Source organism: Abramis brama (genome assembly GCF_963993115.1).
Source record: "Abramis brama genome assembly, chromosome: 10".
NCBI lineage: Eukaryota > Metazoa > Chordata > Actinopteri > Cypriniformes > Leuciscidae > Abramis > Abramis brama.
Window position 1 is genome coordinate 20,613,053 of NC_139972.1, and position 14,242 is coordinate 20,627,294.

The following is a 14,242-nucleotide window of genomic DNA, read 5'->3' on the forward strand; positions in this document are numbered from 1 at the left end:
CTGAGCTGGGACTTCTATTTTCCTGCATGCTTTGCCATGACACTCGAAAGGGAGAGTAAATTCTACAATTAAGAGGTTTAGTACCATTTAATGTTTTGCTATGCTAATTTAGAAGTGTTTCTGTTATGTTGGTTTTTTGGGGGGGGTTTCCATCATGGTGAGGAGTGGAGCATGAGCTTATAGTTTGAGAACAGATTATGTTTAATGTTCTATATTGTCATACTCATTCAGCAATTGCTATGCTAATGCTATCAAAACATTGTCACCAATTAGCAAGTTAGCATTTACTGAATTATCTGGTTTCTCTACTAAAAATATTTGAGCTGATATTACATGATCATTTTAAGTTAAGTGAATGAATTAGCTTACTCAAGTTTAGAGCAATTAAAATGTACAAAATACAAATCTACCACTTCTGCTTACTTAAACTTTGAATTTCTTAATTTAATCATTTTGATGTAACTGATTACCTAAATTTTTTTGGGGTTTTCCAACTTATTCGGGTTTACAGTGCATTTGATTCTTCTCAAACAGCCAGTATGTACACACTATTTCATTAATTTTATTCCTCTCAAACCGCCTGACTGCGGCGTTCCCCAGAGCTCGCTCTCTCTCTCTCTCTCCGCCATAGCCTGATCTCATTTTCTCTCTGTCCTTAAGCAAAATGGATGATAATTAATTGATAACAGATGGATGAGTTAAAACAATGGTGGGTTACAATAAAGCACCTCTGCGTCGATTGCTGTCGCAGGCAACACAGAAAAGTGGAGTGGAGCCAGAGCTCCAGGGGAATATGATCTTATCACGTCCTGGACAAATGACTGCATACCTCCTTTGCATTGCCATCCAAAAACACACATGTCCTCGTTTTTCACATACAGTCACTCAACGTGGCATTCTTCTCTAAGGCCACTTTATTTGTCTTTGTTTTACTCAGTGATTGTGTTTGCTTGCTCATTTAACATTGTCAACTTGCGTTCCCCAGTCCTCGTTATTTTCGATGTGGGCCGAGTGTCTGCACTTATCAAGCTCGAGAGCTCATTAGATACATTTGGCCTTTTTCACAGATGCTTCTCTCATGGTCCGAACACCGTAGATAAACAGTGGGCCATGCCAGATCTCGGTAGGCATTGTTATTTATAACAAAGGTCACTCGAATCAACACAAATGCTACTGCAAAGACAAAGTGCCCTCCAGTGCCAAAGGTTGTAGCTACAACAGATTTCACCAGATACACATAATACCCATCATGCCCTCTGCTCCCTCTGAGTTATTAATTTCTTTGTAAAAAAAACCCAAAAAACCTGATACATTTTATTTTGCACACTGGGAGTTTTGATTCACAGATATTAGTAAATGCAAATTACTTTGAATCTACTTTAAAAAAAAAAATGTTAGACCAAAAATATTCCTTAAATGCTAATCTAATGAAATCTGTTCTAAAAAATGCATATTGCTTATTTGTTTGAGTTTGAGATTACACAGAATGCATTGCATTATTGTGCTGTTTACTGACTTTGTTTAGCTGCTGTTTTTGTTTTTGTCATCCCAGTTAATTATTAGCAGTGTGGTGATAATAATGGGAAAAAATTCATTTACTCACCCTCATGTCATTCTAAACCTGTATGTCTTTCTTTCTTCTGTGGAACACAAACGGAGAAATGTTGTGCAGTCCAATGTTGTCTGGACCCCAACTATCTTCTTTTTTCCCCCAAAATTTATTTTGGTGCTTTTGCTTCTCACAAAACAAAAACAAAACAAAAAACAAAGAATGACTGTGATACAACAAAACAACAACAACAAAACTTACAACAGTTGAGGGACAAAATCATACAAAGACAAATTATCATTGAATAGTCATTAATTCATGCAATGATATAAACATTTTTAAATATCTACAGTCTTTAAATATAAATATTTTTAATATAAATATAATATATAATAAAGTATATAAAATAATATAATAAGTATATAATATAATATAATATAATATAAAGTAAATAATAATAGTATTTGTACTACTATTATAACTCATAAAATAACAATGGTAATAATAATAATAATAATAATAATAATAATAGACAGTACAAAAAATGAGAGTGCATTATTCTGAGTATTGGCAGCCCTTATTTAGCTAATTATAAAAGAACGTACTGTTTTTACAGTTGTGTTAATACAATGAATACAGTTGTGTTAATACAATAAATAACAAAAATAAAATGATGATAATTAGTAAACTTTTATTGCAATGGAAAATTTGCTGAACAAGAAATATACTAAAGTTTAAGGTCAGTTAGAACACACCGTATACTCTAGATACAATAATAAAATTGCGATCACTTGCTGTAAATGGATGAGATCCATTATTGAGGTCTCGCTCCTCTGATCTCCAATTCCATCCAGGGCCAACCCACCCTGCTGTGGCGGCCAGTCGCGAGGAAATTTAATCACGAGAATCAGTAGCTGTTGGATTTTTTTTTTTGCGAGCATAGTTACAGTATCATGCCAGTATGATGAGTTTTCTAAGAGGTCCATAATGTGGAAAATGTGGAGCATTTATATTGTTTAAGTGTCATTATAGATTGCAATATATATGCATAGACGCAGACTGTTGTCACCCTAATATTTCATAATATTATCTAATGAGGGTGCTTAATGATAAATAGAGCCTATTATATTGAGCTATGGCTACAGAACATAGTTTCATCCAGCAATAAATATCTTCCCTTGTGAGTAAACGCTAATGGCACAATATATAAGTCACGTCACATTTTTTATATAGCGCTTTATACAATGCAGACTGTTTCAAAGCAGCTTCACAGTATTAAACAGGAAAATAATGATTACTGCAAACTTCATCAAATATGAGACACATTTAAATTCTGTAATAAATCAGCTCTAAAAAGACAATAGTGTTATTATTCAGCTCAAGTCAGTTCAGTGTTGATTCAGTATAATAACTGTGTAAATTTCATCAATTATGAAATGAGTTCAATTTAGCTATGAGCAGATCTGCAGAAGACAGTATAATATATACCATGTTTTTTATCCTCAAGCAAAGTCTATAGTTCTTATTGAATCACAAATTTTATTTTTTTATTTTTTTGTTGGCACTGAAACAACAAAGTACGGTAAGGGAAAGTATATGTTACCACGGAATCTCGGGTTATAAAGCAATGTAGCCATTTATAGCATTTACAGTCAAGCATCTATAATACTGTACTGCATGAACACATATTATGTAATATAACTCACATCATATAGATATATTACCAGAAGTTCAACATTGCATCCCTAACATCTATAATTATAAGACAAACTACTTCCAAATGATTCTACAATTCAGAGTAATTAAAAATTACTTTCTAAATTCTCTAATGAGAAGAGCTGATTGAATTCAGATTTGTGATCTATTAAAAGACAAGACAGCACAGACATTTCTGCCAGATTGGGCTTGGAATAATGTAATGGCTTTTCTAAGTGAAACATGATCATGAAATGAATTTGAACATAGTTTAGCAGAAAAAATAAAGCCATTGAACATTAATAAGGCACATTGTTAAATGTTTGTGCTGCACCAGCAATGGATTGGAGGACTGGTTCTAACGGTTAAGGTTCTTTACCTTGTTTGGTCCGGATTTTCGTACTTTTCAGTTTGATCCGAATCAAAATTACAGGTGTGAAACCTCCCTCGGACCACGGTCCGGACCAAACAGGCGAAATTTGGTCAGACGAAAATAGGTAGTCTCGGTCCAGATCAAACTGAACAAAGGTTTGGTTAATTTCTAGTGTGAAAGCATTTTCTGTATGGTTTGGACTTTCAGACCATTTACAGGAAGTTCCGGTGGTTCTCGCAGGATTGCTTGCAGTCTTCTCCTCCTTTCCTGCTGGCGACGATAAAATGTTCGCACATTTTTGGCGAATTTGAACTAGCCTTGAGTATAGTTGGTGCTGCAGGTAGTAATGCCGTAATAATCACAGTATTGGCAACGATATGCGTCTGTTCGTTTATTCTTGTCGAAGTTACCCGCCGAATTGACAACATGCTGACGTCAGACGCACGTCCGTTTACAAACCAATCATTGTCAAGTTGCAGCCCACATAGATGATGACGACAGGACGCAAGTATGTCACGTAAAGTTCTTTAGCAATGTGAAATCAAACCAAAACTTACCAAATGTATCAAAACATGATCTTTAACGCTGCAGAGAGATTAGCATCTGGTAGTTTTAGATGAAAAATACAATCACAGTAATTATGACTCATTTGAAACCCCTTTCCACTTTCCCTTTCTGTTCTGACAGTGCTGAATAATTGATCACTTTTCTCACTGAAGTGGTGCCATTGAACAGGTACACTGAGGGAAATGGGTCACTGCTACATTCATAAGAAATAAACGTAAACTCTGCCTCTGACTTTCATGTGTGGCGCTCGGGCACAGAGAGAGAGAGAAAGGAAAAATCATTCACCTTAATTCTGATTTCAATAAATGATGAAATTTCTTTCTTTTTTTCTTCTTCCATCTGTGTCTGATGAATCTTTCATCTCTGGCTACAAAAGACTGCCACTTGTATTGCTAACATTGAGCCTGCGAGACATGGGGATTCTTCTTTTCAAAACAGAGCGCAGTCTGAATCTCAAAGTTGCGACAAACCTCCCAAGGTAAGGTCAGGCAAAGAATATAGTGAGACTGTCTGCAAATCGTGCTTTTTAAAGCCATTTCATATTCCTTATCTATACAGCACACTTTCATCATTATTATTCTTAATAGTACATTTGTATTTTTATTATATTTTTACTTGCACCCTCCTTTTTGATCACAAAAAGGACGAATGACATAGAAAACACATTGCGGTTCAAGCTACAAATTTGACCAAATTTTTAGTTTTAGCTCAAATCAGAGGATGATAACTTTAAAACTCTGAGAGGGAGTTCACTAACAAATTAATAAATCTAATTTTAAATGTATTAAAAGTATTTTCAATTTAAACAGAAAGAGACATGTTGCAATGAAAACGACATTTTATTGTTTACGGTTCCTATGCAACTTGTAAACTTTTGGCACATATATTAATCAAAATATGTGCTGTCACGCTTGCTCTTTATTTGGCTATTGTACAAGGGCAACAAATGGCTTATTTACAATTTATTATAGCTTTGAATATTGTGTAAAAAATAAAAAATGTATACAGTATATGAAGTGCTGTTCATCGTCTTAAATGAAGTAAATATGACCGTTTTGACTGTAATTGAATGAATCAGTGTTTTGGATGAATCGGTTGAATGGAATGGATTATGAGTGGAATAAAGTCATAGAATCAGTCACTTGTTTCATTCCTGAATCGGTATTTGGAATGGTTGAATTGTTGATTCAATGACTCACTCATAGATACGTTTCACTTGTTTTGTTCCTGAATGAGTTTTTAATGATTAATTTGAATGAATAATTTAAAGACTTACTCAAAGACAATCACTTGTCACTTGTATAATGGCTATCTTCAGGTAGACTTATTTTCCTCTATTCGCTACCTGTGATCATGTTGGTTATTGCATATTAACATACTACGACTACTAGCATCATGCTAGGTATTGCATACTACCATATTACATACTAGTACCAGTATGCTATAAAGTATGCATACTGTGCAAAGTTTTTGGTATGCATGCAATATCCGACTTTTTACATTTAGCAAAAATATGCAGTATACATGCAGAGCAGATTGTGTGGATCTGGTTGTGGTCTGATTTTCCTTTCATTTCTAGGGTGACGAATTAACGCTATCAAGTATCTTTTTTTTACTCATTTTATTGTACTGCCAAAAGTTACTTAATAAATTGTACTTGTATACATTTTTATTAGCAAGACATACATGGCTAGATTGCCTAGACACTAGCTACATACACTCACCTAAAGGATTATTAGGAACACCATACTAATACTGTGTTTGACCCCCTTTCGCCTTCAGAACTGCCTTAATTCTACGTGGCATTGATTCAACAAGGTGCTGAAAGCATTCTTTAGAAATGTTGGCCCATATTGATAGGATAGCATCTTGCAGTTGATGGAGATTTGTGGGATGCACATCCAGGGCACGAAGCTCCCGTTCCACCACATCCCAAAGATGCTCTATTGGGTTGAGATCTGGTGACTGTGGGGGCCATTTTAGTACAGTGAACTCATTGTCATGTTCAAGAAACCAATTTGAAATGATTCGAGCTTTGTGACATGGTGCATTATCCTGCTGGAAGTAGCCATCAGAGGATGGGTACATGGTGGTCATAAAGGGATGGACATGGTCAGAAACAATGCTCAGGTAGGCCGTGGCATTTAAACAATGCCCAATTGGCACTAAGGGGCCTAAAGTGTGCCAAGAAAACATCCCCCACACCATTACACCACCACCACCAGCCTGCACAGTGGTAACAAGGCATGATGGATCCATGTTCTCATTCTGTTTACGCCAAATTCTGACTCTACCATCTGAATGTCTCAACAGAAATCGAGACTCATCAGACCAGGCAACATTTTTCCAGTCTTCAACTGTCCAATTTTGGTGAGCTCGTGCAAATTGTAGCCTCTTTTTCCTATTTGTAGTGGAGATGAGTGGTACCCGGTGGGGTCTTCTGCTGTTGTAGCCCATCCGCCTCAAGGTTGTGTGTGTTGTGGCTTCACAAATGCTTTGCTGCATACCTCGGTTGTAACGAGTGGTTATTTCAGTCAAAGTTGCTCTTCTATCAGCTTGAATCAGTCGGCCCATTCTCCTCTGACCTCTAGCATCAACAAGGCATTTTCGCCCACAGGACTGCCGCATACTGGATGTTTTTCCCTTTTCACACCATTCTTTGTAAACCCTAGAAATGGTTGTGCGTGAAAATCCCAGTAACTGAGCAGATTGTGAAATACTCAGACCGGCCCGTCTGGCACCAACAACCATGCCACACTCAAAATTGCTTAAATCACCTTTCTTTCCCATTCTGACATTCAGTTTGGAGTTCAGGAGATTGTCTTGACCAGGACCACACCCCTAAATGCATTGAAGCAACTGCCATGTGATTGGTTGATTAGATAATTGCATTAATGAGAAATTGAACAGTAATGTGCTCCTAATAATCCTTTAGGTGAGTGTACATATTACTAGCTAGAATGCAGACAGTTTTTAACATACTATTTTTGTCCATAATAGTAAGCAGTATTTGCCAGTGATGTGATACAAATCTGTGGGGCCCCAACACAAAATATGAGATGTAAATAGGCACACATATATTCAGTCTTGCCTTTTATTTATTTATTTATTTATTTTTGACTTGGCACTCTATCAAGATGGCATCTTTCATTTTTGTGGATTTTGTCATTAAAATAAATGAATAAATTTGGCTCTTTACAAACTTTGCCATTGTCAGTCAGTGCATGTCTTGATTTCTGCCAGCAAGATTTAGGTTTTGCACACGGGATACATGGTTGCCCTTAAAAGTTATTCTGTTGTTGCCTTTCAAAGTATTTATCCTTCAAAAATCAGAGTAATGTACCTCTTCATAATATATGCTGCTTATTAAGATTCATCGTCCTTTGTAATATAAAGATGTCTCTGTATCTTCCTGCATGTTGTAGTGTGGTTCAGGTAGAGTGAAACCCCTCCTCTCCATCTATGTTTCTCTATATCTGCTTTCTTTCTTTCTCCAGTAAGTATTCAGATCACACTTGCCTGTCTAATTAGAGTGAGGCAATGAGAAAGAAAACGAGAGGCAGCTCTCCCTTATCACCATTCCTACCCTCGGTCTTCTCCTCCTCTTTTCTTTCTCTCTCTCCCACTCATTTCATTCTATCAGCTATATCACAGGCAGATTTTGCTAATTGATTCGTTAAGAGCCCTTTAATTTCAAATGGCTTTCTGCATCCATTGTTCTGGGAATGTGTCAAGAAGGCTATATATAAATATATGTTCACTAAATGTATACTGAGAAAACATCAGCTCATAATGTCACTCTCTCATCAAGGATACATAAAATGAGAGATGCCCTTGATATCAAGAGGAATATTTATGAGGAGTATACAAAGCCATAATCTCTGCTCCATTCATGCATCTACACTCATGATGACTCATGTACTGTATAATGATTCAAAAACTATTTATACCAATGTCAATTTTAGTTCATATTTGAAAGAAAAAACACAAATCATACAAATATTTCTCCTATAGACATCAATTAAATAAATGCAGAGCACATGAAGAAAATGAAAATTCTGTCATTTACTCCAGTGGTCCTCGGGACCCCTTGCTCTGCACATTTTGTATGTCTCTCTTATCTGACACACTCAGTTCAGTTCATGTCTCTCCTAATGAGGTGATGATCTGGTTCAGGTGTGTTAAATAAGGGAGACATACAAAATGTGCAGAGCAGCGGGTCCCGAGGACTGGAATTGAGAACCACCCTCACGTCGTTCCAATCCAGAATGATTTTCTTTCTTCGGTTGAACACAAAATTAGATGTTTAGAATCATGTCCATGCCACTATTTTCAATAAAGTGAGGTAATGTGACTATTACAAGATTTTCACTGAACAATCATTAATATTTTAGACAATTCATCATCGAAAGCTAACATGTCTTTATATTTTGAAGAATGTTGTTAACCAAATAGTTTTGGTTCCTATCTACTTCCATTCATTTTTGACCTTACAATATTGGAAACCGAAACTGTTTAGCCAGCAACATTCTTCACAATATATTTTTTTGTCTTCCACAGAAGAAGGTCATTCATGTGGGTTTGGATGAGGGTGAATAAATGAGAACATCATTTTCATTTTAGGGTGAGCTATCCCTTTAAGTCTCCAGCTTTTCTCCTGAGAACTAGACCCTAGTAATTTCACTTTCTCTAGAGTATCATAACATATCAACAATGTCACAGGTTTGAGATTTCACTATGAACACTCAAACATTTCTCATCAAAATCACTCAAGACCAAATTATCTAAACTTTGCTATCCACATGAATGTTATAGCTCTATACCCTCACTGTATGCAAACGATTGCCTAATTTTTATAAAATAATTTTAGCAGAAACACGTGAGGCAATTTTAATGAAAAATAACTAAGAAACTTGATTAAAGGATTAGTTCACCTCAAAATGAAAATTTCCTGATAATTTACTCACCCCAATGCCATCCAAGATGTCCATGTCTTTCTTTCTTCAGTGGAAAATAAATTCAGGATTTTTCTCCACACAATGGACTTCAATGGCAACCAGCATGTTGAAGTTCAAATCAATGCAGTTTCAAAGGGCTCTGAAGTGCTTCAAAGGGCTCTGCACGATCTCAGCTGAGGAATGGGGTCTTATCTAGTGAAACGATCGGTCATTTTCAATTTTTTTTAAAAATGTATATACTTTTTAACCACAATTGTTCGTCTTGTGCTGGTCTGCGACGCGCCACGCATTGCGTCATCACATTGGAAAGGGCGAAAAATTCCATCTCATTTTCTCTTCCAACTTCAAAATCGTCCGACATCTTTGTTTTCATTTATTATTATTATTTTCTTCTTTTGTTTTCGTGACCTTTCCAACGTAATGACGTAATACGTGGCGCGTTGCAGACGCAAATTGAGGTGAACTAATCCTTTAAGAACGATGATTCCAAGATATTCTATCGATCACAGAACCAGGAATTCTGACACAGAGATCAGACCTTATTGGCTGCTGTGAAACAGAGACTTTCCTACACACTCGCAGCAACAGCACTCTTGCTATCTCCTGTTTTAATATCCATCTCTCTCTCGCTCGCTATTGTGCAGGTTGATCAATAATTGAGCAAAGTTTCATCAAATCCAGGTCTGTTTTTCATAGGGCTTGTCTGTTTGAGTACACACTGAGAGGCGAGAGGAGTGCAAGCTTGTGGACAGAGTCTCCCGGAAGTCTCTTTGATCTACCACATACTGCTACAGGGGATTTTACAGCGAAACTCACCGCACACTTTCGATCACACAACCCCTACATACAACATGTTACACTCTTTGGACAGTTCCACATCCACCGACTGACACTGCACATTCACCCTTCCTTATAAACCCTACCCCATAATGCACATCCTTCAGGGCATGGATCATCATACAACAAACTCTATTTAATAGAAGTAGCTTACACTCCATTCAGAACAAGTTCCCAAAAGGGTTTCCGTATGCTGCTGATCTTAGGCACACACTTTCTCCCGCCCTTTCTTTAAAATCTCCGTAAGCAGGCTCCCCAGGCCTCTTGGCTCATTCATAATGGAGTCTGGTGTATGACGAGGCCAGATGAAAGCCGCGGTCAGGACCGCGCAAGCGCTACAGTCTGTTTCTCCTCTTTGTCTCCGTCTTGTGAAGACCAAAGATGTGACTCGCTGAGATCAGTCAGGCTTAATATGAAAAATTCAATCATCCCTTCGCAGGATGCTCGACTTGGCCATGCCACCTACTGACAGCCATGCATGCAGAGAGACGAAAGAGAATGGAGGTACAAAGAAAGACGACATTAATTAATCCATTATTATATTAGGCTTTGAAATTTGGCAGACATGTTAATCCAAAACGACTTACGGTGCATTCAAGGTATATTTTAGCAACAAATGAGTCAAGAATCAAACCCACGACATGTAGAGCTACATGAATGGCTACATGAAACATTCATGAGCTGATGCAATATTTGAAGCTAGTTTGTGCATGCCAACATGCATTAGCACTTAAAACAAAACAACAATAACAACAAAAGACCAATTCAGATCTAATACAGCAAGTTTCTTTTGCAGGTTAAGCTTGTTATGTGTCGTATAATGTGGATAAATGATTCAGGTTGTTGATATGTTAAACTGACCTCCTTAGGCAAGCAGAAGTGAGTAAACACATGTTTTATTTCATAAGTTGCTCTATCTATGAAATCAGTAAAATCAATTTGGTTGCCCTATCACATATTGATCTCCTCCCTTTCTTGCTTCACACATTTCCTTCCCATCCTCCCTTTCTTTCTCCTGGCCCCCTCCCTCTCATATTAATTGATGTTGTCTCACTTCATTAGAGGTATTTTGTGCTGCTGGAGAATTTCGAGCTCATTTTCTCGGCTTGTTGCATAGCTGTTAATTTCAACCTCCACTGTCACCCATAAAAAGCAATTCAATTCTAAAGCACGAATCAGATTTTTCCCCAATACTCCGGCCAACATCCTTGGCAAAAAACAAGAGACCATTAACACTGCCTACTATTATGTGCACCACTAATGCAAACCGCTAATTACAGGGCTACTTCTGCCCATAACTTTAACCTTAATTGCAGTTTCTCATCCAAAACGTCAACTCTGACCACTGTGGAATTATATATTGGGTTGATGAGGTCTCATTCACTGCGATTATCACTGAAAATTACATCTGGGTAGCGCTTTGTTGCATAAATATGTGGAAGGCACTCAGTCAAAGGTCTGTTATTTAGATGCGTTTGTTTGAAATAACCGTTTCAACGAAATTGGACATTGTATGAAATGATCAAAAATGTTGAATGCCAGCTTTTGATGTTACCCTGCTGCGTTCTGGGGCTCTGCCATGTTTCCACTCTGTGATTCAACTTTGGGAAGTGCATAATAAAGGTAATGGGTGCGTTTGAATTTCATGCAGTGCACGTCAAGGGCTTCTCCTCACTGAGAACGTTCTTGGACGAATTAGGATCCAGTGACTCCATGTCAGGAAGATAGTTATTGATAAATTGATTTTTAACAGCAGATTGGTCTCACAGCAAAATAATAAGGAAATATTGGAGGGAAGGGAAGGAGAAGAGTGAAACAATTGAGGATGCCACATGCTGTGAGAAATATCACAGCATGTGGTATGTGGTATATTTGACATATACGAGGTCTTTGTACCATTAAAACATCCTGCAAGTTTCATAGCTTAAAAAATCCTCCTCATAAACAAAGCATTTATTTAATCAAGCTTGTTTTGATATTTATTTGTGATAGCCTACTGCCTCCAGAGCCAGACATTGACAAATAGTTATACATCATCGCACCATAGGCCCCGTCCACTGGCATTCAGTCATTTAATGGCTAACAGATAGATAGATAGATAGATAGATAGATAGATAGATAGATAGATAGATAGATAGATAGATAGATAGATAGATAGATAGATAGATTGATTGGGAGGTTTGGAGGAAATAATTGAGTTCCCTGATCTTTGTTTATCTTTTATGTCAGATTTACGCCAACTGATAGATGCCAAATGGCTCACATTTAATTTGTTTTCAAACCCCTGTTCTGAACCCAAGCCTCTGCTGGAGGAGCGATAAGAGAGGAAAGCTGCGTGTTGAACAAGATGGTTGGAGAGAGCACAGGGTGGAGCGGCTGGGGAGGTGTCCTGACGGCCAGCTTGAGCTGGTTAAGTGATGGAGTGGAAGAGAAGGATCAAAGTACTGAGAGCTTTCACTGGCAGGGAGAAGCAGCCCTTTCCCAGCGTGTGGCATGTGTTTGGAAAAAAGGAACACGGCTCACTGATGATGTTGTTGTTGTTGTTGTTGTGGAGCGATCCCACACAAGCTATCCCCCCTGTTTTGATATAGCATCTTAAGGAGAAACTACCATCCACCCTCATACTGTGAAAGAGCGTTGTGGACGCGGGGAGGTGGCACCGCCGTGCCAGCTGTGCCAGCTTTATCCTCAGATTTATTTATTTCAGATAGCTGGGGCAAAGAATCTCTAATGCAATTTTTTTAATGCAATTTTTTAATGTCACACACTGACTGCAGAGTCATACTAACTTTGTTATGACTAGAATTCATCTAGTCTGAAGACCAACATCTTAGTTCACTTACTACAGTCTTCCATGGATGACAGGATGTGGCACAGTGGTTAGTAAATGTGCTTGAAAATCATTGCATCTGTGGAGCTCATTTCTCAACTGCAAACTGTTGTATCTGCATGTTAACATTAGTTGATGCAATGTGAACTACAGTAGTCAACATTTGAAGTGGATCAAAACCTTTCATCAAAGTTATGCATTTTGAACAATACCTGTTCTTGTCTTAGGACAACTTTGATTAACTTTTTTGATCCACTTCAAATGTTGACTACTGTAATATGAACAAACAGTGAACAACTGTATTTTTATTAAGTAACATTAACAAAGATTAATGATTACTTTAACAAATCATTTATTGCTCATTGTTAGTTCATGTTTTAAATAATGTTGACAAATCAGACCTTATTGTAAAGTGATTAATATTTTTAGAAATGTATGCATAAATTGGTTATACATACACGCCTACAGAATTTTAGTGTCTTACAATGATGACTGTTATACAACCTCATAATTTGCAGTCATAAATAATTATTTAATAAAAGCTCAGCTGATTAAAACATTACTGTTTTACATTGCCCAATGTTTCAGTTTGTGCGTGAACTTTATGTTTGTATCTTTGATCAGTTCCTGTATTCTTTTGTTCTGTTTCCCGCCACTCCTTTGTTTCTATGGTTACTGTCATTATGAGTTCATATGTCTCAGCTGTGTCTGATTAATTATCTTGTTTCTGTTTGCTATTTAAGATGCACCATTGGTTTCAGTCTTTGTCTGGTCTCTGTTGTGTTTTCCCCTGCTTGTCAGCTTTTTCCAGAGAGTGATCATTAAAGTTTGAGTTTGCATCTTTAGTCTTAATCTTGAGTCTTCAGTCTGTTCCTGAGATAACCACAGTGTGACAACACTGCTGTAAAAAAGGGCTGCATTAGTTGATTACAAATACAGTGAAATTGTGAAATATTAGTACAAATTAAAATACCTTTTTTTGTTGTTGAAAATTTAAAAATGTTGATTATTCCTGTGATGGCAAAGCTGAATTTTCAGCACCATTACTCCAGTCTTCATTGTCACATGATCCTTCAGAAATCATTCTATTATGCTAAAATCCAATAAGCATCTTATAATAACATTTATTATGAGTTTCCCCCAAACTTTTGAATGGTAGTCTAAATACAGAATAAGTTCTTTCTGTTCATTTTTCTTATTTTCTTACTCACAACCACTAAATTCACATCATCAGGCTGTCAGCTTGATCATGCTGTGAATTCTTATGGGAAAAGGAGTCATTCTAATCATAACTTTCTTGGAATAAGCATGCAACCTAAGACTGGCTGTCATTTATTTATTCTTTTTTTTTCTTTTCCTTTTTTGATCATGAGTACATTATTTTGAAAAAGGTGAGGTTTGATTTCATGCAGGCCTGGGGGTATGTTGCTTAG

At 37.0% G+C, this 14,242-nt stretch overlaps 1 protein-coding gene and 1 long non-coding RNA gene across 4 annotated transcripts in view; one reads left to right on the forward strand and one right to left on the reverse strand.

The window, feature by feature from the left end:
• The window catches only part of rtn4rl1b (reticulon 4 receptor-like 1b), a 159,409-nt gene that overhangs the window by 70,044 nt on the left and 75,123 nt on the right, over positions 1-14,242 (forward strand). The window lies entirely within an intron of this gene.
• LOC311091163 overlaps positions 1-14,242 on the reverse strand; it is a 37,227-nt gene that overhangs the window by 2,401 nt on the left and 20,584 nt on the right. For both annotated transcript variants that reach the window (XR_014608011.1, XR_014608012.1), the window contains exon 3: positions 1,604-1,735. This is a non-coding gene — a long non-coding RNA (uncharacterized lncRNA). The remainder of the gene's footprint in view (positions 1-1,603; positions 1,736-14,242) is intronic.